This window comes from Somniosus microcephalus, unplaced genomic scaffold (assembly GCF_052327205.1).
Source record: "Somniosus microcephalus isolate GS21.2 unplaced genomic scaffold, FLI_Smic_1.0 scaffold148, whole genome shotgun sequence".
Taxonomy (NCBI): domain Eukaryota; kingdom Metazoa; phylum Chordata; class Chondrichthyes; order Squaliformes; family Somniosidae; genus Somniosus; species Somniosus microcephalus.
In genome coordinates this window covers 549,215-575,217 of record NW_028225335.1, presented here as the reverse complement: position 1 = coordinate 575,217, position 26,003 = coordinate 549,215, and the positions used below count along the sequence as shown (strand labels likewise).

At 46.2% G+C, this 26,003-nt stretch overlaps 1 protein-coding gene across 1 annotated transcript in view; it reads right to left on the bottom strand.

The window, feature by feature from the left end:
* Positions 1-11,115: 11,115 nt before the first annotated feature.
* Positions 11,116-26,003, bottom strand: part of LOC147082191 (uncharacterized) — a 344,589-nt gene continuing 329,701 nt past the window's right edge. The window contains exons 4-5 of the transcript XR_015076248.1: positions 15,058-15,135; positions 11,116-11,677 (exon numbers count right to left, since the gene is read on the bottom strand). The gene's annotated coding sequence lies outside the window, so the exon portion shown is untranslated. The remainder of the gene's footprint in view (positions 11,678-15,057; positions 15,136-26,003) is intronic.

Sequence of the window (26,003 nt, the reverse complement as noted above, 5' to 3'; positions counted from 1 at the left end):
TCTTGGTTTATTAAATAGTTGCAGTTTGTACTGTAAACATTATTGATTTACCTGTAAAATTTATTGTTGTATTTAAATTGTTGACCATAATTGGTCAATGAATGTAATGGATTTACTATGTAACTGATGAGTTGTATAAGTACTGTTGTACTTGAATGTTAAAATTTTTAAAAGGACAACAGGTTATACCAAGCAAAAATGACGAGTTACTAGATTGCCAGTAGGACTGGTATGTATTGTTTTTTACTACGGGTACCTGTATTGTTGACATTGGTTTTGTCTGGAAAAATGTATTATTGTATTTGTACTGTTAATCTTAAAGCTGTTTTTTAAAGGCTTAGCCTTATTGTGGTTAATGAATGTAATGGATTTATCATGTAATTGATGAGTTGTAACAAGTACTACCAGATTTACATAAAAGAGAAAAAATGAACCCCAGGATTCCTGATAGCCAGCCAGGAATCTTGTGCTGCTGCTGTGCCGGAAGAGAAGAGAGGAGAGGAGGGGACAGGTGAGGTCTCTCTCTCTGTGTCCAGGAGGAGAGACCACATCTGTTGCTGCTGCAGCTACTATTGGGGTGCCAGAGGCGAGGAGAGACCAGGAGACCAGACCAGAGCTAACAACAAAGGGAAGCCATTCCATCACTGTTTCCCCAACTGGTCTCCATTACAGGAGAGGGAGAGAGGTGAGAAAAATGAACATCCTACATCTGTTCAGAAGGAGGGAGAGCCGTTGGAAAATTTCTACAGGTGGGTGTTTCATGGTGCACTCTCATAAAGACTTTGTATTTAAGTGGGGGGGAGGAAAGAAGAAGGAGAAGAAAACATCTAGGGGTGTGTGTGAACGTGTGTGGCTCTTGTAAAAACTAGGCCACACACCACTAGCAAACACCCCTCCCTATTGCTTGACCTGGGACAGCTGGAGCTGCCCAGGCGAAGTCATCATTTAATTATCACATCATTAAGACCTGGTGGTGGACTGAGCCTGGGCATCTCCAGCTTTATTTTCTCAGGTGAAGACATCTTCTCCCCCCACGTGAAGACATCTTCTCCCCCCACAAGAAGACCATCAATAGAGACTTACTTTTCGGAGAGTGCACCCCTGTGAGCACCCACCCACCATCTTGAGTGGAGACCCAGCCCCTGCGGCCTCCCTCCTTCCCACCCCCTTTCACTCTCCCTTTGCCTCTCTCTAAAGAGGCACCTCATATCCATCAATTGTCCATTGAGCACAAGATTCCTGGCTGGCTATTGGGGATCCCGGGTTCATTTATTCTCTTTTATTTAAATCTGGTAGTACTTGTTACAACTCATCAATTACATGATAAATCCATTACATTCATTAACCACAATAAGGGGAGCACAGTGGCATAGTGGTTAGCACTGTTGCCTCACAGCGCCAGGGACCCGGGTTCGAATCCGGCCTCGGGTGACTGTCTGTGTGGAGTTTGCACATTCTGCCCGTGTTTGCGTGGGCTTCCTCCGGCTGCTCCGGTTTCCTCCCACAGTCCAAAAATGTGTGGGTTAGGTTGATTGGCTATGATAAATTGACCCTTAGTGTAAGGGGGATTAAATACTTGGGGTTACATGGATAGGGTGGGATATGTGTTGGTGTAGGGGTTACGGGGATCGGGTGGGATATGTGTCGGTGCAGGCTCGATGGGCCGAAATGGCCTCTATCTGCACTGTGGGGTTTCTGTGAAGGCTAAGCCTTTAAAAACAAAAACAGCTTTAAGATTAACAGTACAAATACAATAATACATTTTTCCAGACAAAACCAATGTCAACAATACAGGTACCCGTAGTAAAAAACAATACATACCAGTCCTACTGGCAATCCAGTAACTCGTCATTTTTGCTTGGTATAACCTGTTGTCCTTTTTAAAATTTAACATTCCAGTACAACAGTACTTATACAACTCATCAGTTACATAGTAAATCCATTACATTCATTGACCAATTATGGTCAACAATATAAATACAACAATAAATTTTACAGGTAAATCAATAATATTTACAGTACAAACTGCAACTATTTAATAAACCAAGAATCCGTACACACCAGTCCAACTGGCATCGTTCAATCATTCATTTCTCCATTCGTCCGTTCATTTGCTCAAGCATAAGTTCCATTGTGCATGACTGTGTACACGTGTGCCATTTCTATCTGCGTGCATGCGTGCGTTCGTTCATCCGTCCGGCAGGCTTCACGCTGGGGAGCGGGCCCTTCATTCGGTCGAACGTTAAGTTCCATGGTGTATGCGTGCGTGTGTGCATATATTTGTATCCGCATGCGTGCGTTCACTAGAGCGTTCATTCATTCGATTAAGGAAGGCTTTAACACTAAATAACACCACAATATACAAAGTCCTACAACCATATCAAAAAATCACTTAAGACTTCAAGTAAACTACTTTTAACCAGAACCCGAAACATCTTCAAAAAACAAGTAATACCAGTTCAACGCCAGTCCTATTGGCACTCTAATAACTCCTGGTCTTCACTTGATGTTATCCAACCATATAATGTCATAACCCTTATCCACAGTCTTCAACCTTTCCACAGAAAAGAAGCCGACCACGTTCTCAAATCCCGTAAAAAAGGAAAACGAGTACTCAAATGTCCTTCTTCTTGCTGTTATCACTCACAGGACCCAGCCATCAAGACATTGGTTATTCCTTGCTGATATACCTTGTTTTGTCTTTTATTTTCCTTTTTTCCTTTCTCTTGTATCCCGTTCTCTTTTCCCATCTTATGGCTGTTCAAGCACCAGACTATAGATAGGAACAGTCTGTCTTTCCTCCACCAAAATGGCAGCGCACAAACCCGATCCCATCACCGAAACAAAGCCTCACAGCTGCCACCAGATGAAGCACAGGCGGGGCCGCTGGAACTCATTCGGGCCGGAGACCGTTCTTCAACTTTAGAAACCGTGCAGCATGCTCACCCACAGCATCTCCCGACTCCGCTTCTGTCGACCAGCCGCTCCGCCCTGGGCCCCCCGCCTGGGGTCCTCCGTGCTGGGCCTCCCGCCTGGGGTCCTCCGCCCTGGGCCCACCGCCTGGGACCCTCCATGCTGGCCCTCCCACCTTGGGTCCTCCGTGCTGGGCCCCCTGCCTGGGGCCCTCCATGCTGGGCCTCCCGCCTAGGACACTCTCCTCTGGGTCTTCCACCCTGGGCCTTCTGCGCTGGGCCCTCCGCACTGGCATTCCCCGTGAGCAGCCGGGGTGTGGAGCAGCCCGTTCACACAGCACTGAGCAGAGCTGAGCTGCTGAGAATCTCGCAGCCTCCCCTGGGGTTCATTAACCCGCTCCCTGAGCTCTCTCACCTGATGTGTCAGCGGCAGCTGCCAAGGTCTGCGCTTGCTCAGCTCACACTGCCCGGGTGATTGACGGGAGCTTCCGACCAATAGGGAGCGAGCGGGGTGGGGCTGGAGGAGCGAGCCGACGGCGGGTCCTCCAACCAATCCGGGAGCCCGAGGGCGGGACTAGTGCCGGCTGATTGTCTGATCCGCAGGGCAGCGAGTTTCTCCAGTCCCTTGTTCAGGGCCCGGGGCCCGGGGAGGCTGTGGGCCTTTATTCCCCGCATTGGACACAAGGCTCTTTGTCTCACAACACACTGGCTCAGGTTTTAATAGAGACTTTTAAAATTCATCAATAAAAGCAGATAAATCTCGTGGAACAAAATATTTAATATTTGGGAGTAAAAATACTGTTATTTTTCCTCTGTGGAATTTGTTAGTTTCAGACAATAACAACGATTTGTATTTATAGAACGTATTTAATGTAGTAAAATGTCCCAACGTGCTTCACGGGAGCGTTACAAAACAAAGTTTGACACCAGGTACAAACCAAGCATATTCCCATAAGGAGGAAAGATGGGGCGTCCAAAGCTCGAGCTCCCGATGACAAAGGATATCGAGGTTAGAATAAAACAGAAAAAGGAGGTTTACGACAAATGTCAGGTACAGAATGCAGTCAAAAACCAGGAGAATACAGAGAGTGGGGTGAAATTGAAAAAGGATATATGAAAGAAAGACTTGCATTTATATAGCGCCTTTCACAACCACCAGACATCTCAAAGCTCTTTACAGCCAATGAAGTACTTTTGAAGTGGAGTCATTGTTGTAATGTGGGAAACACGGCAGCCAATTTGTGCTCAGCAAGCTCCCAGAAACAGCATTGTGATAATAACCAGGTAATCTGTTTTTGTTATGTTGGTTGAGGGATAAATATTGGCCAGGACACCGGGGATAACTCCCCTACTCTTCTTCAAAAGAGTGCCATGGGATCTTTTACATCCACCTGAGAGAGCAGACGGGGCCTCAGTTTAAAGTCTCATCAGAAACAGTGCAGCACTCCCTCAGCACTGCACTGGAGTGTCAGCCTAGCTTTATGTGCTCAAGTCCCTGGAGTGGGACTAGAACCCACAACCTTCTGACTCAGAGAGCAAGTGTGCTACCCACTGAGCCCCAGCTGACACAAGGGAGAGAAGACAAGAAAAGATTAGTGGGTAATGTAAAAGGGAACCGAAAAATCTTTTACAAACGTATGAATAGTAAAAGGATAGTTAAAGGAATGGTGGGGCCGATTAGGGACCAAATAGGAGCTCATCATACGGAGGCAGAGGGTGTGGCTGAGGTACTGAATGAGTACTTAGCATCTGTCTTCACAAAAGAAGAGGATGAAGTTAATGTCGCAGTAGAGGGGGGAGTAGAGAAATTGGATAAAAATGGATAGAAAGGAGGTGCTAAATAGGTTGTCATCACTCAAAGTTAACAAGTCACCCAGTCCAGGTGGATGCATCCTAGATTGCAGAGGGAAGCGAGGGTGGAGATAGCAGAAGCTCCGACCACAATCTTTCAATCTCCCTCAGATATATGGGAGTGGTGCCAGATCACTGGAGAATTGCAAATGTTACAACCTGTTTAAAAAAAGGGAAGAGGGATAAACCTGGTAACTACAGGCCAATCAGTCTAATGTCAGTGGTGTAGGTGGGCATCCTTTACCTGGTTTACAGTAATTTACCTGGTCAGGCAGCCTTTGCCACTGCACTGTGACCAATTCCAATCAGCGGTTTCGAATCGCTAAACCCCCCCCCTCCAGTTCTGACTGGAGGAACTTATAATTAATGATATATTAAAATCGGACAAATGGTCTGGATGCAAGAAAGTGAAATTTTATTAAAACTAAAAGAAACTACACCACATGATCAAAGTAATCACGGTAAAATTGCTTAACAGGGGAAGGCAGACGGCAAAAACGAGGGATAAATGGCTACAATGTTAACCGTACAATCTTAGCAACATTTCCCTTAAATTGCCACCCCCTTACTTCTCACTAGATTGTCTTGCTAGTGGGTCAAAACCTTGCTCACCTGCAGTCCAAAGAGTAAAAGAGACAAAAAAGGGGGCAGAGGACTTCCTGGGCTTAATCTTTATACGCTGAGAGTCCCTGTTGTTTTCGCGCCGAAAAGGTCCGTGCGCAATTTCACACCGAAAAGTCCGAATACACAAGAGAAGGGCTTTTAACTTCCTCCATTCATACATGGAGACATCACGTAGTAGAGTCAATTTCAGTGAATGGATGTGTGTAAACAACCCATTGTGCTTGCTGTCCGATGATTGGCTGATTCAAATGGGCTACTCCCCAGTGTAAACAAGTAGGTTACCGGACCCGCCCAATACCACAGGGTGACTGACAGCTCGGGCTCCATTCAAACTTACTACAGGGCAGCGCTGAGCTTTTCATATGCTAACAGCCTGTCTGTCCTCTTCTGCTGCCTTTTAAAATTCTGTTTCCATGAGGTCTGTTCAGCCATTTTTATGCCCTGGGCAATTTAAACAGTCCAAAACTCAAGAGTACATCTTTTAATAAAATGTACAATCTAAAAGTGTGCGATTTTCACAAAGTTCTTTGATTCCAGTGTCCAAGTGCTGCCTAGCTTACGAGCTTTTTAACGCAGCCTTTTGCGGGTCTGGGTATGTTTTAAAACATTGTCCAACCCAGAGACAATTTAAATCACACAAGTCTTCGTCCACGATGCGGATTAATATTTCCCAATCTTCGGGGGCTGAGGGGATTTTGCGACCCCTACAGTGGTGGGTGAACAACTAGAGACCATTGTCAAGGACAAAATTAATTCTCACTTGGAGAAGCATGGGTTAATAAGGGGCAGCCAGTATGGATTTGTTAAAGGTAAATCGTGTCTGATTAACCTGATTGAGTTCTCTGATGAAGTAACAGAGGGTTGATGAAGGTAGTGCAGCAGATGTTGTATATATGGACTTTCAAAAGGCATTTGATAAAATACCACAAGAGACTTACTCTGAAAATAGAAGCAGAGGGAATTAAAGGGCTGATGGTAATTTGGGTATATAATTGGCTAAGGGAGAGGAGGCAGTGAGCAGTGCTGAGGGATGTTTTTCTGACTGGAGGGAAGTATGCAGTGGGCTCCCCCAGGGGTCGGGATTAGGACCATTGCTTTTCTTGTTATATATAACTGACCTGGACTTGGGTATAGGTGAACAATTTCAAAGTTTACAGATGATACTATTTACTATGTTGCCAAGTTTTGAGAGTGTAGTAGTAGCAGACTTCAGAAGGACAGAGACAGACTGTGAAATGAGCAGACACAAGGCAGATGAAATTAAATGAGGATAAGTGTGAAGTGATGCACTTTGGGAGAAACAACAGGGAGAGGCCGTATAATCTAAATGGGACTATTTTGAGGGGGTGCAAGAGCAGAGGGACCAGGGGGTCCATATTCACAAGTCTTTGAAAGTGCCACGGCAAGTTGGTGAGGCGGTTCAGAAAGCGTATGGGATACTTGGCTTTGTAAATAGGGCCATTGAATACAAAAACAAGGAAGTTACACTAAACCTTTACAAATCACTAGTTAGGAACATAGGACAGGAGGAGGCCATTCAGCCCCTCGAGCCTGTTCCGCCATTCTATGAGATCATGGCTGATCTGTGACCTAACTCCATACACCCGCCTTTGGCCCATATCCCTTAATACCTTTGGTTAACAAAAACCTATCAATCACAGATTGAAAATTAACAATTGATCGAGCATCAATTGCTGTTTGCGGAAGAGAGTTCCAAACTTCTACCACCCTTTGTGTGTAGAAGTGTTTCCTAATTTCACTCCTGAAAGGTCTGGCTCTATTTTTAGACTATGCCCCCAGTCCTAGAATCCCCAACCAGCAGAAATAGTTTCTCTCTATCTACCCTATCTGTTCCCCTTAATATCCTGAAAACTTCGATCAGATCACCCCTTAACTTGCTAAATTCCAGGGAATACAACCCTAATTTGTGTAATCCCTCCTCGTAACTTAACCCTTGAAGTCCAGGTATCATTCTGGTAAACCTACACTGCACTCCCTCCAAGGCCAATATATCCTTCCTAAGGTGTGAGGCCCAGAACTGCTCACAGTGCTCCAGGTGTGGTCTAACCAGGGTTTTGTACAGCTGCAGGGTTTTGACCTCAGCTGGAGTCTTGTGTACAGTTCTGGGCACCACACTTTAGGAAGGATGTCAAGGCCTTGGAGAGGGTGCAGAGGAGGTTGGCCAGGATGGTACCAGGGATGAGGGACTTCAGTTATGTGGAGAGATTGGAGAAGCTGGGATTGTTCCCCTTAGAGCAGAGAAGGTTAAGAGGAGACCTAATAGAGATGTTCAAAATGATGAGGTGATTTGATCGAGCAAGTAGGGAGAAACTGTTCACTTTGGCAAGTGGGTCGGTAACCAAAGGTCACAGATTTAAAATAGTTGCTAAAAGAACTAGAGGGGAAATGAGGAGAATTGTTTTCATACAGAGGGTTGTTAAGGTCTGGAACACACCATCTGAAAGGATGCTGGAATCAGGTTCCACAGGAACTTTCAAACAGTAATTGGACGAGTCCTTGAAGAGGACTAGTTTGCAGAGTTCTGGGGTAAAGCTGGGGTGTGGGACTAAATTGGACAACTCTTTCAAAGACACGATGGGCCGAATCACCTCCTTCTGTGCTGTTAGATTCTATGATCAGTGTGAAGTCGCTGGTGTCTCTTCAACTCCCCGGAGCTTTTAAAGCTCTTCCCACAGTCAGAACATTTAAAGGGCCTCTCGTCAGTGTGAACTTGCTGATGTGTCAGCAGGTTGGAGGGCCGAGCGAATCCCTTCCCACACACGGAGCAAATGAATGGTCTCTCCCCAGTGTGAACTCGCTGATGTGTCAGCAGGTTGGATGACTGAGTGAATCCCTTCCCACACACGGAGCAAGTGAATGGTCTCTCCCCAGTGTGAACTCGCCGATGTGCCAGCAGGTTGGCTGAATCAGCGAATCCCTTCCCACACACAGAGCAGCTGAACGGCCTCTCCCCGGTGTGTAGGTGTTGGTGTAGCTTGAGGTCCCCGGATCTTATAAAACTCTTCCCACACTCAGAACATTTAAAAGGTCTCTCGTTAGTGTGAACTCGCTGGTGCCCCTTCAGCTCCCCGGAGCTTTTAAAGCTCTTCCCACAGTCAGAACATTTAAAGGGCCTCTCGTCAGTGTGAACTCGCTGATGTACCAGCAAGGTGGATGACTGAGTGAATCCCTTCCCACACATGGAGCAGGTGAACGGGCTCTCCCCAGTGTGTAGGTGTTGGTGTAGCTTGAGCTCCCCGGAGCTTTTAAAACTCTTCGCACACTCAGAACATTGAAAGGGTCTCTCGTCAGTGTGAACGCGCTGGTGTCCCTTCAGCTCCCCAGAGCTTTTAAAGCTCTTCCCACAGTCAGAACATTGAAATGGTCTCTCATCAGTGTGAACTCGCTGGTGTCCCTTCAGTTCCTGGGGGCTTTTAAAGCTCTTCGCACAGTCAGAACATTGAAATGGTCTCTCATCAGTGTGAACTCGCTGGTGTCCCTTCAGTTCCCAGGAGCTTTTAAAGCTCTTCCCACAGTCAGAACATTGAAATGGTCTCTCATCAGTGTGAACAAGCTGGTGTCTCTTCAGATACTTAGCGCTTTTAAAGCTCTTCCCACAGTCAGAACATTGAAATGGTCTCTCATCAGTGTGGACAAGTTGGTGTAGCTTTAGTTCCTTGGGGCTTTTAAAGCTCTTCCCACAGTCAGAACATTGAAATGGTCTCTCCTTAGTGTGAACTCCCTGGTGTGTTTGCAGGTGGGATGAACAAACAAATCCCTTTCCACACACGGAGCAGGTGAACAGACTGTCCCTGGTGTGACTGCGCCGTTGAACTTTCAATGCAGACGGGGAACTGAAGCCCTTCCCGCCGTCCCCACCTTTACCCGGTTTCTCCCCGGTGTGACGGTGCACGTGTCTCACCAGGTCAGGCGATCGGCTGAATCCGCGTCCACACACTGAACACGTGTGCGGTTTGTCTGCGTTGCGATCGCTGCTCTCTCCTTCCATGTGCAAAGGCTGATGATATTCAGGTCCTGATGAATCCAGCGACTCTGTCAGATCTTGACGTGATGTTTGGTCTGAGCTTCCCGTCTGTAACTGCTCCACTTCTATAACCCTGTAAATTGAGATCAGAAAAGGATCAGAGGCAAACTGTTGTTTAATTTTCCCCTTTCCGAACCAAGGTGCAGTGAAGCTGATTTTCAGGCCCCAGCTGCTGCACAAGTTGGTTGAAAAGATCAGCAGTAATGGCGGCTGTAATACCCACAAGCCCCCGGCTCTGCAGAAAGTGCTCTGTTGACTGAGTCCCGTGCATGTGCTCATGGCCCCCGCGCTCTCCCTCCTGCTCTACAATCGCCTGTAACGATCGGTCCGCAACACGCATGCTCAGCACACAAAACCCCGCGGTTGGAACATCGGGCGTGCCTGCGGAGCCACAACATCTGGTACGCGTGAGCGGCTCAGGTGGGGGCGAGTCGGTGTTTCGCCTCAGCCGCCAGGGAGGTGCGCATGTGCAGGACAACCCAACATTCTTCCTGTCAGCAATCACTCCCTCGTTTCTTTAATAAAAACAGAAAATGCTGGAAATACTCAGCAGGTCAGGCAGCATCTGTGGAGAGAGAAACAGAGTTAACGTATCAGGTCGATGACCATTTGTCAGAACTGCTTGCTCTTTAGTGTCAGCCAGTGGCTCAGTGGGTAGCACTCTCGCCTCTGAGTCAGAAAGTTGTGGGTTCATAGTCCCACTCCAGAGACTTGAGCACAAAAATCCAGGCTGACACTCCAGTGCAGTGCTGAGGGAGTGCTGCACTGTCAGAGGTGCCGTCTTTCGGATAAGATGTTAAATTGAGGCCCTGTTTGCTCTCTCAGGTGGATGTAAAAGATCCCATGGCATTATTTCAGGAAAGAAAGACTTGCATTTATATAGTGCCACCAGATATCCTAAAGTGCTTTACAGCCAATGAAGTACTACAATGAAGTAGTCACTGTTGTAATGTGGGAAAGAGCAGGGGAATTATCCCCAGTGTCCGAGCCAATGTTTATCCCTCAATCAACATAAAAAAGATAGATTATCTGGTCATTATCACATTGCTGTCTGTGGGAGCTTGCTGTGCTCTAACTGACTGCCGCATTTCCTACATTACAACAGTTACACTTCAAAAGTACTTCATTGGCTGTAAAGTACTTTGGGACGTCCGGTGGTGGTGAAAGGCGCTATATAAATGCAAGTCTTTCTTTCTTCACTGGTCTCACCAGCGACCTCTTCTGGCGGTTGGTTGATTGACAGGCGAGAGCCCGCACAAGCGCACTCGGAGCGGCGGATTGGGCCGAGTCCGGCACAGTGACCCCTCCCGGTCACAAAGGGTAATGACTGCGCATGCCCAGAGGAGACCAACCCCCCTCCCCCACTCGGAGCTGCGCCTGCGCACTCGGATCCTGCTGGACAGAGTCGGCGCGGGGCCATTCCGGGGAAAGGCCTTGGTGTCGGTTCCAGAGTCGCGATCGGTGACGCGAAGTGAGTTTTCTCCGCTCCGATCGGGTGGAGAATGGCACGGGGTGGATCGGGAGAGAATCGAGAGAAATAGAAAAACCTCAGAGTCCGCGAGGCCCCGGACCGAGCGGCGGCACTTGGACGGTGCACGTGATCTCCTCGGGGACACGTCACCCAGGGCCCGCGGCCTGATTGACGGCAGCTTCCGACCAATAGGGAGTGAAATAATGAGTAGATTTGCCTTTCTAAATCTAGGCTTTATTAACCTTAAAACGCCAGCAGCACATCTTTACACCCAGTCCCAACCAAGGCTGTAGAGAACTGAATTTAAGATGGCCACCACAAATCACATGACATCAACTACCTATGAGTTTACAGCATATCTCTCATGGCAGGAAACAGGCAACCAATTACAATGCTTCTTATGAAACAGAATAATCACCACATTCACCCCTCCTTTTAAAACATACTCCAACCTAGGTAGCCTTTACAATTTACAATTAGTTATTTATAACTAAAACAATACAAGTATAAGATTTCAACAATTTTAAAACCTTACTATCAAATTATTTTAAAAGTCCATTTTCAATCGGTCGACCGGATATCTTGTTCGTGTCGACCTTCTTAACCTGGGTGAAATTCCTTGCCCTCCCACACCAGGAGACACGGAAGTATCTTCTGCAGGAAGGCTATCCATATCCCGATTATCAACAGTTTCCGGATTGGAAATCCCATCAGGAGGTAAACTGGGACGGTCATGAACATCCATCGAGGGCTGACTAATAGAATTATAATTATCTGCAATAGGATTGGAAATATTCGTAGTATCTGTGACGACATCCACATTATCTGAATCATGACTATTGTTAATATCCTAAGAAAGAGGGCTGGCCATCACAAGGAGCCAAATCTTTAATTGAAACAGTACTTTCTTTCCAATCTTGGAATCGAATATGAGCATATTGGGAATTTGCCTCCAACAGCTCCACCTCCTCCACTAAAGGATCATATTTTGACAGTCTAACATGGCGTCGGAGCAGCACAGATCCCTGCATAGTAAGCCATGAAGGTACCAAATATCCCGTAGTAGATCTCCGCGGATAGTTAAAGAGCCTTTCATGGGGGGGTCACATTAGTAGCTGTTGAAAGCAATGATCTAATGGAATGCAGGGCATCAGGCAATACCATTTCCCACTGTGTATTCTTAAGGTTCCGGGATGTCAAAGCCAACATAACTGCCTTCCAGATCACCCCATTGTATTGTTCACACTGTCCATTACCCTGGGGATTATACGGGGTAGTTCTGCTAGTAGATATTCCGACTCTGGAGGTATTCCTTCAACTGGGAAGACATAAAAGAACTTCCCTGATCCGAATGGATATACGCCGGCATCCCAAAGATGACAAAAGTTTGAGTCAGACATTTGATAACTGTAGCAGCTGATACATCTGCACAAGGAAAAGCAAAAGGGAACCTTGAAAACTCATCTACAACAGTAAATATATATCGATTCTGAGTCGTTGAAGGAAGAGGCCCCTTAAAATCAACACTCAAACGTTCAAAAGGAGAAGTAGCCTTTATAAGATGAGCTCGTTGAGGCTCAAAGAAATTCGGTTTACACTGAGCACAGATCGAACATGAAGTCATCCGCTTGACGTCTTCAACTGAAAAGGGCAAATTCTTACTGCGTACGAAGTGTATCATCCTCGTAACCCCAGGATGGCATAAGGCATTGTGAAGATTAATAAGCGTATCTCCGTGAATCACAGAACAATAAGCCCTTGACAGCGCATCAGCAAAAACATTATCCTTCCCCGGACGATAAACTATATCAAAATGGTAGCATGCCAACTCAATCCTCCACCTCATTATTTTATCATTCTTGATCTTTCCAAAATGTTTGACATCAAACATAAAGGACACAGATTTTTGGTCAGTTACCAACGTAAAATGTCGCCCCGATAAATAATGTCTCCATTTACGCAGTGCTTCTACTATTGCATACGCCTCTTTCTCTATTGAGGAGTGTCTTTTCTCACTATTGTTCAAAGTACGTGAGAAAAAGGCCACAGGTCTTCCATTTTGGTTCAGAGTAGCCCCAATTGCAAAATCGGAAGCGTCCGTCGCAATCACAAAGGGAACCAGCTCATCAATAGAATGCACAACTGCTCCAAGGATATCCTTTTTAAAATTATCAAAACACGTCCTGGCCTCCCATGATAGAGGATATGTCGTAACCCGAATAAGGGGCCAGATCTTCTGTGAAAAGTTTGCAATCCAATTAGAATAAGAAAACAGTCCAACAACTCGTTGCAAAGTTTTAGAATTAGTAGGACAAGGTAAATCAATCAATGGTCGCAGACGTTCTGGATCTGGTTTAATCTTGTTTCCCCGAGATAATATATCCCAGTAAATTTACCTCAGTAGTCGAAAAGATACACTTCTCTATTAAAAGTTAAACCAACTTTTTCCGCAGCTTGAAGGAATCTTTCTAAATTAGAATCATGCTCCACCCTTGATTTGCCACACACCGTGATGTCATCTAAATATGAAAAGGTGTCAGAGAGAGAGTTATCACTTATAAAAGCATCCATTGCCTGTTGAAAACAGGCAACACCATTAGTAACACCAAATGGTACTCGGCAAAACTGATACAGCTTTCCACCAGCCTCAAAGGCCGTATATGGTTGATCCCTCTTAATGATAGGAATCTGATGATAAGCACTCTTCAAGTCAATAGTGCTAAAAACCTTATACTGAGATACTTTGTTGATAAGCTCATCAATCTTAGGCAAAGGGTACGCATCTAATTGAGTATACCTATTAATAGTTTGAGAGTAGTCTATCACCATTTGTTTCTTATGTCTCTCGTTAGTGGTGACAACTACCTGTGCCCGCCAGGGCGAACAACTAGGTTCAATGATTCCTTCCAATAAAAGACGTTGAACTTCAGAATTAATAAATTCTTTATCCTGACTGCTATACCTTCTTGACTTGGTAGCAATTGGCTTACAATCCGGCATCAAATTGGAAAAAAGTGATAATGGAGAAATGGATAAAGAAGTTAATCCACAAATAGATAAAAGGTGGCTTAGTTCCTCCAAAAGAAAGACTGAGAGACTCGTGTAATTGAAGCACATCATGACCAATCAAAATATCCGCAGAGATTAGGCAAAACAGATCGGCGTATATCAGTATACGTATTACCTAGAAGAGTTAATTTCACAAGGCAACAACCAGCTACTTGTGAGGCGAGAGTCGTCTAAGCCATACACACCTGATAAGTAACAGGCGAAATTTTCAAATGCTTCTCCTTCACAAACTGAAGACTTATAAAACTCTCAGTACTGCCCATATCTATAAGGGCCTTCACTTCTAACCCTTTAACTTGGGCCGTAACTATAGCTTTGTTTAAGCCATGAGCAAAGGCAGCAGAAACTGATACAATAAACGCCCTATCTAAAGGCTGAATAGTCAGAGAGGAGGCAATTGATTTACAAACACGTGCGTAATGACCTCTCTTGCCACATTTACTACACACAGCCTCCCGAGCAGGACACTTCAGACGAGGGTGCCGGGCGTTCCCACAAAAATAACACTTCTGAATCCTAGAGGCAACAGCTGCCGAAGTAGAAACTGTTTCAGAATCTGGTAAACCACTCCCATTAAGTCCACATAATTCCTTTTCATCCGGAACTGCCGAAACCAGTCGCAGGCCGATTAAAAAGAGCATAAGAATCCGAACTTCTCTGAGCCAAATCCAATGTAGAGGCTTGCTCAAAAGCACTCGAGATCCAAAGTCTTATTTTCTAATAACCGCTGACGAATTGATCTAGACAGTAATCCATTAATAAAAGCATCCCGTACCGATTCTTCCTTATATTCTTCTGCTGACACGGCCTTATAATTACAGTTAGCACCAAGGCGCCGAAGTGCTTGTAAATAAGCATCCAAAGATTCTCCCACCTGCTGCCTACGGGCAGATAGAAGGTGACGTGCAAATACCTAATTCTTCGATTTAACAAAAATCTTTTCCAATGTAGCAATAGCCAATTCGTAAGTTTCACAGTCCAAGATATGCTTATACACATCCGGAGCAATGTAGTTGATCAGTATATTCAACTTATTTAGAGACTCTTGATCCAACACACCCAAAAAGTTTTTAAATGTACGATACCAATGTTTCCATTTATCATCCACTCCTGCAGAATTAGGGTCAGCATTAAATCGTTCCGGTTGAAGATATCGCTCCATTCTAGCAAAAGGTTAATAAATTGAAATAATGAGTAGATTTGCCTTTCTAAATCTAGGCTTTATTAACCTTAAAACACCAGCAGCACATCTTCACACCCAGTCCCAACCAAGGCTGTAGAGAACTGAATTTAAGATGGCCACCACAAATCACATGACATCAACTACCAATGAGTTTACAGCATATATCTCAAGGCAGGAAACAGGCAACCAATTACAATGCTTCTTATAAAACAGAATAATCACCACAGGGAGCGAGCGGGGTGGGGCTGGAGGAGCGAGCCGGCGGCGGGTTCTCCAATCGGGGAGCCTGAGGGGCGGGACTAGCGGCACCCAGTGGGCAGGGCTGGAGGAGCGAGCGGGCTGCGGGCCCTCCAACCAATCGGAGAGCCCGAGGGGCGGGACCAGCGCCGGCTGATTGTCTGATCCGCAGGGCAGCGAGTTTCTCCAGTCCCTTGTTCAGGGCCCGGGGCCAGGGGAGGCTGTGGGCCTTCATTCCCTGCATTGGACACAAGGCTCTTTGTTTCAGGCATAGGGTGACGTCGCACTGAAACTTTCCGCTCTCCTATACAAAGATGGCTGCCGTTAACCTGGGCCTGTAAGGGGAAGAAATCCCCACAACTGCAAACACGGGATCTTCAGCTTATTATTGGGAGCTTGCCTCCTGCATGAGTTGTTTATGAAGCCTCCCCACCCACCTACCGGTCCATTACTCCCTCCGTCGCGATTTATACCCGCTGCACCATCGCGCTCCCGGCTTCAGCCCCCCTCCATCTCCAGTAACGCACTGCGCATGCTCAATATACCGGCCCCCTCCCGCGCCTGCACGCTGGGCTCTTGTAGTCTGGGTGCGGCACGTGGTCCACCGCGGGGAATGCTGGGTAGAAGACCAGATTAGTGAATGGAACATGATTTACTGTGATCAAATTGAAGACTGAACCATGTTCATTCTGGTAGTCATGGTTTGTTTCTGCTGATCGTAATAACTCCTGTATCTGCGCTGGAGATGAATATTCTGTTTAAATAGTGAATAAATAAAGCTCGAGGAACAGCACCTCATCTTTCGATTAGGCACTTTACAGCCTTCTGGACTCAACATTGAGTTCAACAATTTCAGACTTTAACCCTTACTCCCATTTTTCATGCTGTATGATTTTGCCATCCCCATTTGCAACATTTTCCAAGACTCGGTTTCACAGCCACATCTTTCCTCAGCAACTGTGTCCGGTTCCAACTTATTCCATGTGGATTCCAATTGAACTTCCACCCTTCGTGTTTCAGATCCACCCAGGATAACTTTCCTGCCTCTTACCTTAGTAATATCTGTTACATCTCCAGCTTTTTCCAGTTCTGATGAAGGGTCCCAGACCTGAAACGTTAACTCTGTTTCTCTCTCCACGGATGCTGCCTGGCCTGCTGAGTATTTCCAGCATTTTCTGTTGTTATTTCAGTGAATAAATAAGCTTTGTTTCAAACACAGTGTGTCACATATTTGATTTCTCCATGATAAGAGAAGACAAATTGATGTTCTGTTCCAGACTGTTTAATTTTTGGGCCTTTTCTTACTCTAGATTATTTCCGTTCTCATCTCGTTTGCCTTTTACCACATCAAACCCCAAGCCTGCTCCGTTTACATAGAAACATGGAAGATAGGAGCAGGAGGCGGCCATTCAGCCCCTCGAGCCTGCTCCGCCATTCAATGAGATCATGGCTGATCATCCAAATTCAGTACCCGGTCCCTGCCTTCTCCCCATATCCCTTGATACCTTTAGCTTTAAGAAATATATCTAACTCCTTCTTGAATATATTTAAAGACTTGGCCTCAACCGCCTTCTGTGGTAGAGAATTCCACAGGTTCACCACTCTCTGGGTGAAGAAATTCTTCCTCATCTCTGTCCTAAATGGCTTACCCCTTATCCTTAGACTATGACCCCTGGTTCTGGACTCTACGACCAGCAGGAACATTCTACCTGCATCTAATTTGTCCAGACCCGTCAGAATTTTATAAGTTTCGATGAGATCCCCACTCATTCTTCTAAACTCCAGCGAGTATAAGCCCAATCGACCCAATCTCTCCTCATACGTCATTTCTGCCATAGAGTCATAGAGTTTTACAGCACAGAAAGAGGCCCTTCGGCCCATCGTGTCTGCGCCGCCCATCCATCCCTGTCCAGTCTAATCCCATTTTCCAGCATTTGGTCCATAGCCTTGTATGCAATGGCATTTCAAGTGCTCATCCAAATGCTTCTTGAATGTTGTGAGGGTTCCTGCCTCCACCACCCTTTCAGGCATTGAGTTCCACATTCCAACCACCCTCTGGGTGAAAAAGTTCCTCCTCAAATCCCCTCTAAATCTCCTGCCCCTTACCCTGAATCTATGCCCCCTTGTTATTGACCCCCCCACTAAGGGGAAAAGTTCCTCTTTATCTACCCTATCTATGCCCCTCATTATTTTGTACACCTCAATCAGGTCCCCCCTCAGCCTTCTCTGCTCCAAGGAAAACAACTCCAGCCTGTCCAGCCTCTCTTCATAGCTGAGGCGCTCCATCCCAGGTAACATCCTGGTGAATCTTCTCTGCACCCTCTCCAAAGCAATCACATCCTTCCTATAGTGAGGCGACCAGAACTGCACACAGTACTCCAGCTGTGGCCTCACCAGCGTTTTGTACAGCTCCATCATAACCTCCCTGCTCTTATATTCTATGCCTCAGCTAATGAAGGCAAGTATCCCATATGCCTTTTTAACCACCTTATCTACCTGCTCCGCTGCCTTCAGGGATCTATGTACATGTACACCAAGGTCCCTCTGACCCTCTGTACTTCCTAGGGTCCTACCACTCATTGTGTATTCCCTTGCCTTATTTGTCTGTCCAAAATGCATCACCTCGCACTTTTCAGGGTTAAATTCCATTTGCCACTTTTCCGCCCATCTGACCAACCCGTTTATATCGTCCTGTAGCCGGAGGCTTTCCTCCTCGCAATTTACCACCCCACCAATTTTCGTGTCATCTGCGAACTTACTGATCATACCTTTTACATTCTCATCCAAATCATTTATGTAGATCACAAACAATAAGGGACCCAGCACCGATCCCTGAGGTACCCCACTGGACACAGGCTTCCAGTCACAAAAGCAACCTTCGACCATCACCCTCTGCCTCCTGCCACTCAGCCAGTTTAGGATCCAACGCGCCAAGGCACCCTGGATCCCATGGGCTCTTACCTTCTTGACCAGTCTCCTATGCGGGACTTTGTCAAAAGCTTTACTGAAGTCCATGTAAACCACATCCACAGCATTTCCCTCATCCACCCCACTAGTCACCCCCTCGAAAAATTCGATCAGATTTGTTAGACATGATTTACCCTTGACAAAGCCATGCTGACTATCCCCGATTAATCCTTGCCTCTCCAAGTGGAGACTAATTTTGTCCCTCAGAATTTTTTCCAATAATTTCCCCACCACAGATGTTAGACTCACTGGCCTGTAATTCCCTGGTTTATCCCTGCTACCCTTCTTGAATAATGGTACTACGTTAGCTGTTCTCCAGTCCTCTGGTACATCCCCTGTGGCCAGAGAGGTTCTGAAAATTAGTGTCAGAGCCCCTGCAATCTCCTCCCTTGCCTCCCACAGCAGCCTGGGATACATCTCGTCCGGGCCTGGGGATTTATCCACTTTTTGGCCCGCTAAAACCGCTAGCACCTCCTCCCTCTCGATGCTAATATGTTCGAGTATGTCACAGTCCCCTTGCCCGATTTCTATGTCTGCATCGTCTTTCTCCATAGTGAACACAGATGCAAAAAATTCATTTAAAACCCCGCCTACATCCTCTGGCTCTACACACAGATTGCCACTTTGGTCCCTAATGGGCCCTACCCTTTCCCTGGTTATCCTCTTGCCCTTAATATACTTATAAAACATCTTAGGATTTTCCTTTATTTTGCTCGCCAGTGTTATTTCATGGCCCCTCCTCGCCCTCCTAATTTCTTTTTTAAGTATGCCCCTGCACTTTTTATACTCCTCTAGGGCTTCTTCTGTCTTTAGTCTTTTGTAACTGCCAAAAGCCCCCCTTTTATTTCTAATGCATTTCTGCCATCCCAGGGATCAGCCTTGTGAATCTTCGCTGAACTCCTTCCATGGTAAGAACATCCTTCCTCAGATAAGGTGACCACAACTGCACACAATACTCAAGGTGTGGTCTCACCAAGGCCCTGTCCAACTGCAGCAGGACATCCTTGCTCCTGTACTCAAACCCTTTTGCTATGAAGGCCAACATACCATTTGCCTTCTTCACCGCCTGCTACACCTGCATGCTTACCTTCAGCGACTGGTGCACAAGGACACCCAGGTCTCGTTGCACTTCCCCTTCTCCCAATCTATTGCCATTCAGATAACAGTCTGCCTTTCTGTTTTTGACACCAAAGTGGATAACCTCGCATTTATCCACGTTATATTGCATCTGCCACGCTTCTGCCCAATCACCCAACCTCTGGGATCTCAGAAAACACCATGAATATACAACTGGTGGATTTGACTGCTGTTTTACAATCATAATTCTCCATTTGTGTGTGTGCCCGTGCATTATAACTATCAATCAGCAGCCTTTCCTTTCCCCACTGTGGAAATGTAAAAGCGATTGTTAATTCAGTACCAGTTTGAGTCTTAGTGAAACAGCAAAGTACTGAATTTTACAAACGCTGCCACTAGTGTAATAAACACACAAAAGCAACAGAGGGGCAGGGAGAATGTGTGAGAAATGATTAGTGGTAACATAATAGGGAACACTAATGCCTTTTATAAACATATAAAGCGTGAAAGAATAGCCCAAGGAAAGGTGGGGCCGATTACTGACCAAAAAGGCAATCTTGTGGAAGCAGAGGACATGGCTGAGGTACTAAATTAACACTTTGCCTGCGTATTCACTAAAGGAGAGGATGCTGCCAATCGTACAGTAAAGGAGGAGGTGGTAGAGAAATTGGACAGGATATAAATCGATTAGGACGATGTACTAAATTGGTTGGCAGGGCTCAAAGTAGAAATGTCACCCGCTCTGCCACAATCTTCCAATCCTTAGATATGGGAAAGGTGCCAGACGGGAGGGCTGCAAACGTTACTTCCCTGTTCAAAAAAGGAGCGCGCGATGAACCAAATAACTACAGGCGACTCAGCTTAACATCGGTGTTATTTCCGAAACACAATTAACTGTCACTTGGAAGAACATGGGTTTATTAGCGACAGACAAAATGGATTTTATTTAAAGGCAAATCTAACCTGGCTGACTTGAATGAGCCAATGGATGAAATAGGAGAGGGTTGATGAAGGTGGTGCAGTTGATGTTCTGTTTCTGGACTTTCAGAAGGCCTTTGATAAAGTACCTCATAATAGACTGGTGAACAAAATTGGAGCCAATGATATTAAAGGAGCAGTGGCAGCGTGGATACTAAATTGGTGAAGGGACAGAAAACAGACAGTAGTTGTGAACCGATATTGTTCACACTGGAGGGAAGTTTACAGTGTTCCCAGGGGGCGGGATTAGGACCACTGCTCTTTGATTTATTTCAGTGACATGGACTTAGGTATACAGGGCATAGTTTAAAAGTTTGTCGATGACACGAATCTCGGAAAAGTCGTAAACCGTGAGGAGGATAGCAGAAGACTTCAGGAGGAAATAGAGACACTGGTGAAATGGGCAGACACATGGCCGGTGAAGTTTAATGCAGAGAAGTGTGAAATGCTGCATTTTGGAAGGAAGAATGAGGCGATACAATTTAAACCAACTGGTACAATTTAAAGGGGTTGCAGGAACAGTAAAACTTGGGGGTATAGATACAGAAATCTTTGACAGTGGCAGGACAGGACGATAAGGCTTTTAGAAACGTATAGGGGAGCATTGGCTTTATAAATATAGGCACAGGAACATCGGAACAGGAGTAGGCCACTCATTCACTCCCAGCTTGTTCCTCCATTCAATTCGATCATGACTGAGCTGTATCTTAACTTCATCTCCCCGCCTTGGTTCCATATCCCTAAATACCATTGGCTAACACAAATCTATCAATCACAGTTTGTCATTTTCAATTGACCGAACCTCAACAGCTTCTTGAGGGCCAGTGTTCTAGATTTCCACTACACTGTGTCTGAAGAAATGCTTTGTAACATCACCCCTGAACGGCCTCGCTCTGCGGTTAAGGTTACGTGGACCCCTCGTTCTCTCTGCCCATCCACAGTTCCTAACTTCTAACATCACCCCTGAACGGCCTCGCTCTGCGGTTAAGGTTACGTGGACCCCTCGTTCTCTCTGCCCATCCACAGTTCCTAACTTCTAACATCACCCCTGAACGGCCTCGCTCTGCGGTTAAGGTTACGTGGACCCCTAGTTCTCTCTGCCCATCCACAGTTCCTAACTTCTAACATCACCCCTGAACGGCCTCGCTCTGCGGTTAAGGTTACGTGGACCCCTCGTTCTCTCTGCCCATCCACAGTTCCTAACTTCTAACATCACCCCTGAACGGCCTCGCTCTGCGGTTAAGGTTACGTGGACCCCTCGTTCTCTCTGCCCATCCACAGTTCCTAACTTCTAACATCACCCCTGAACGGCCTCGCTCTGCGGTTAAGGTTACGTGGACCCCTAGTTCTCTCTGCCCATCCACAGTTCCTAACTTCTAACATCACCCCTGAACGGCCTCGCTCTGCGGTTAAGGTTACGTGGACCCCTCGTTCTCTCTGCCCATCCACAGTTCCTAACTTCTAACATCACCCCTGAACGGCCTCGCTCTGCGGTTAAGGTTACGTGGACCCCTCGTTCTCTCTGCCCATCCACAGTTCCTAACTTCTAACATCACCCCTGAACGGCCTCGCTCTGCGGTTAAGGTTACGTGGACCCCCAGTTCTCTCTGCCCATCCACAGTTCCTAACTTCTAACATCACCCCTGAATGGCCTCGCTCTGTGGTTAAGGTTACGTGGACCCCTCGTTCTCTCTGCCCATCCACAGTTCCTAACTTCTAACATCACCCCTGAACGGCCTCGCTCTGCGGTTAAGGTTACGTGGACCCCTCGTTCTCTCTGCCCATCCACAGTTCCTAACTTCTAACCATTTAGAACATTCTCTGATCGATCCTTTTTAGGTCCAACGTGAATGAGCTCATTTCTTTCTGAAGTGAGGGGAGTGCGACAAACTCGCTCAATCCACTCCAGGAGGGTGGGTTCTCCGGCGTTCTGAATGTTATTTAATATTGGTGTCACGAGTCTAACGCCCTCGAACGTATATGTGGACACGGTGTCAAGATGTAATGAGAGTGGGAGGAGGCTCCCGTGGAGTATAAACACAGCATAGACCACTAGAGCCAAATGGACTGTTTCTCTGCTGCAGTTTCGATGTAAATCTAATCTGCCCCGAACTGTCACAAACTCCAATCTCTGTGACTGTGACCATGGTGTGTAACCCTTCCTTGTCCATCATTCACCTTCCCACAGCATTCGATATAGTCTCATCTGGCATTCTTTTCCATGTCATGGCCTCCACTGTCCATCCCATAAAACTGATCCTCGTGTGCTTCCTGTTCTAGCTCCCTGATCGCAGATCGCAAATCTCCAGCAATGGGTTAACTTTTGTCTTTCTATCCACACCTATATTGTTGGCCAATATTGAACCGATGATGCTGCTTCTGGTGCATAGTAACCGATTACTGTAGCGCCGGAGGCAGATTGGATTGTTTCAATATCTGCTTCTTGGGATTTGCTGGTGGATTGAAATCTCGGTGCCGAGATCGCCTCATCAGGCACCTCCATTGACTGGGCAAGGCTGCATCATAGACCCATAATATGATACAGCACAGGAGGTCATTCAGCCCATCACACCGGTGCTGGCTCTTTGGAAGAGCGATCCCATTATTACCACTGTCCCTCTCTTTCCCCATAGCCCTGTAAATGTTTTCCCTTCAAGTATTTATCCAATTCCCTTTTCAATGTTACAACAGAATCTGCTTCCTCCACCCTTTCGGGCAATGCATTCCAGATCTCACTAACTCGCTGTGTAACACAATGTTACCTCACCACCCTTTCGGACAATGCATTCCAGATCTCACTAACTCACTGTGTAACACAATGTTACCTCACCACCCTTTCGGGCAATGCATTCCAGATCACACTAACTCGCTGTGTAACACAATGTTACCTCACCACCCTTTCGGACAATGCATTCCAGATCTCACTAACTCGCTGTGTAACACAATGTTACCTCACCACCCTTTCGGACAATGCATTCCAGATCACACTAACTCGCTGTGTAACACAATGTTACCTCACCACCCTTTCGGACAATGCATTCCAGATCTCACTAACTCGCTGTGTAACACAATGTTACCTCACCACCCTTTCGGGCAATGCATTCCAGATCACACTAACTCGCTGTGTAACACAATGTTACCTCACCACCCTTTCGGACAATGCATTCCAGATCACACTAACTCGCTGTGTAACACAATGTTACCTCACCACCCTTTCGGGCAATGCATTCCAGATCACACTAACTCGCTGTGTAACACAATGTTACCTCACCACCCTTTCGGACAATGCATTCCAGATCTCACTAACTCGCTGTGTAACACAATGTTACCTCACCACCCTCTCGGACAATGCATTCCAGATCTCACTAACTCGCTGTGTAACACAATGTTTCCTCACCACCCTTTCGGACAATGCATTCCAGATCTCACTAACTCGCTGTGTAACACAATGTTACCTCACCACCCTTTCGGACAATGCATTCCAGAACTCACTAACTCGCTGTGTAACACAATGTTACCTCACCACCCTTTCAGACAATGCATTCCAGATCACACTAACTCGCTGTGTAACACAATGTTACCTCACCACCCTTTCGGGCAATGCATTCCAGATCTTACTAACTCGCTGTGTAACACAATGTTACCTCACCACCCTTTCGGACAATGCATTCCAGATCACACTAACTCGCTGTGTAACACAATGTTACCTCACCACCCTTTCGGGCAATGCATTCCAGATCACACTAACTCGCTGTGTAACACAATGTTACCTCACCACCCTTTCGGACAATGCATTCCAGATCTCACTAACTCGCTGTGTAACACAATGTTACCTCACCACCCTTTCGGACAATGCATTCCAGATCACACTAACTCGCTGTGTAACACAATGTTACCTCACCACCCTTTCGGACAATGCATTCCAGATCTCACTAACTCGCTGTGTAACACAATGTTACCTCACCACCCTTTCGGACAATGCATTCCAGATCTCACTAACTCGCTGTGTAACACAATGTTACCTCACCACCCTTTCGGGCAATGCATTCCAGATCTCACTAACTCGCTGTGTAACACAATGTTACCTCACCACCCTTTCGGACAATGCATTCCAGATCTCACTAACTCGCTGTGTAACACAATGTTACCTCACCACCCTCTCGGACAATGCATTCCAGATCTCACTAACTCGCTGTGTAACACAATGTTTCCTCACCACCCTTTCGGACAATGCATTCCAGATCTCACTAACTCGCTGTGTAACACAATGTTACCTCACCACCCTTTCGGACAATGCATTCCAGAACTCACTAACTCGCTGTGTAACACAATGTTACCTCACCACCCTTTCGGACAATGCATTCCAGATCACACTAACTCGCTGTGTAACACAATGTTACCTCACCACCCTTTCGGGCAATGCATTCCAGATCTTACTAACTCGCTGTGTAACACAATGTTACCTCACCACCCTTTCGGACAATGCATTCCAGATCACACTAACTCGCTGTGTAACACAATGTTACCTCACCACCCTTTCGGGCAATGCATTCCAGATCACACTAACTCGCTGTGTAACACAATGTTACCTCACCACCCTTTCGGGCAATGCATTCCAGATCACACTAACTCGCTGTGTAACACAATGTTACCTCACCACCCTTTCGGATAATGCATTCCAGATCACACTAACTCGCTGTGTAACACAATGTTACCTCACCACCCTTTCGGACAATGCATTCCAGATCTCACTAACTCGCTGTGTAACACAATGTTACCTCACCACCCTTTCGGACAATGCATTCCAGATCACACTAACTCGCTGTGTAACACAATGTTACCTCACCACCCTTTCGGACAATGCATTCCAGATCACACTAACTCACTGTGTAACACAATGTTACCTCACCACCCTTTCGGACAATGCATTCCAGATCTCACTAACTCGCTGTGTAACACAATGTTACCTCACCACCCTTTCGGGCAATGCATTCCAGATCTCACTAACTCGCTGTGTAACACAATGTTACCTCACCACCCTTTCGGACAATGCATTCCAGATCACACTAACTCACTGTGTAACACAATGTTACCTCACCACCCTTTCGGGCAATGCATTCCAGATCTCACTAACTCGCTGTGTAACACAATGTTACCTCACCACCCTTTCGGGCAATGCATTCCAGATCTCACTAACTCGCTGTGTAACACAATGTTACCTCACCACCTTCTCGGACAATGCATTCCAGATCTCACTAACTCGCTGTGTAACACAATGTTACCTCACCACCGTTTCGGGCAATGCATTCCAGATCTCACTAACTCGCTGTGTAACACAATGTTACCTCACCACCCTTTCGGACAATACATTCCAGATCTCACTAACTCGCTGTGTAACACAATGTTTCCTCACCTCGCCTGTGGCTCTTTCTCCACTCACTTTAAATCTGCGTCGTCTGGTTACTGACCCCTTCTGCCAATGGAAACAGTTTCTCCTTATTTACTCATCAAAACCAATCATGAGTTTCAACAGCTCTATAAAATCTTCGTTTAACGAACTCTGCTCTAAAGAGAACAAACCAGTCTCTC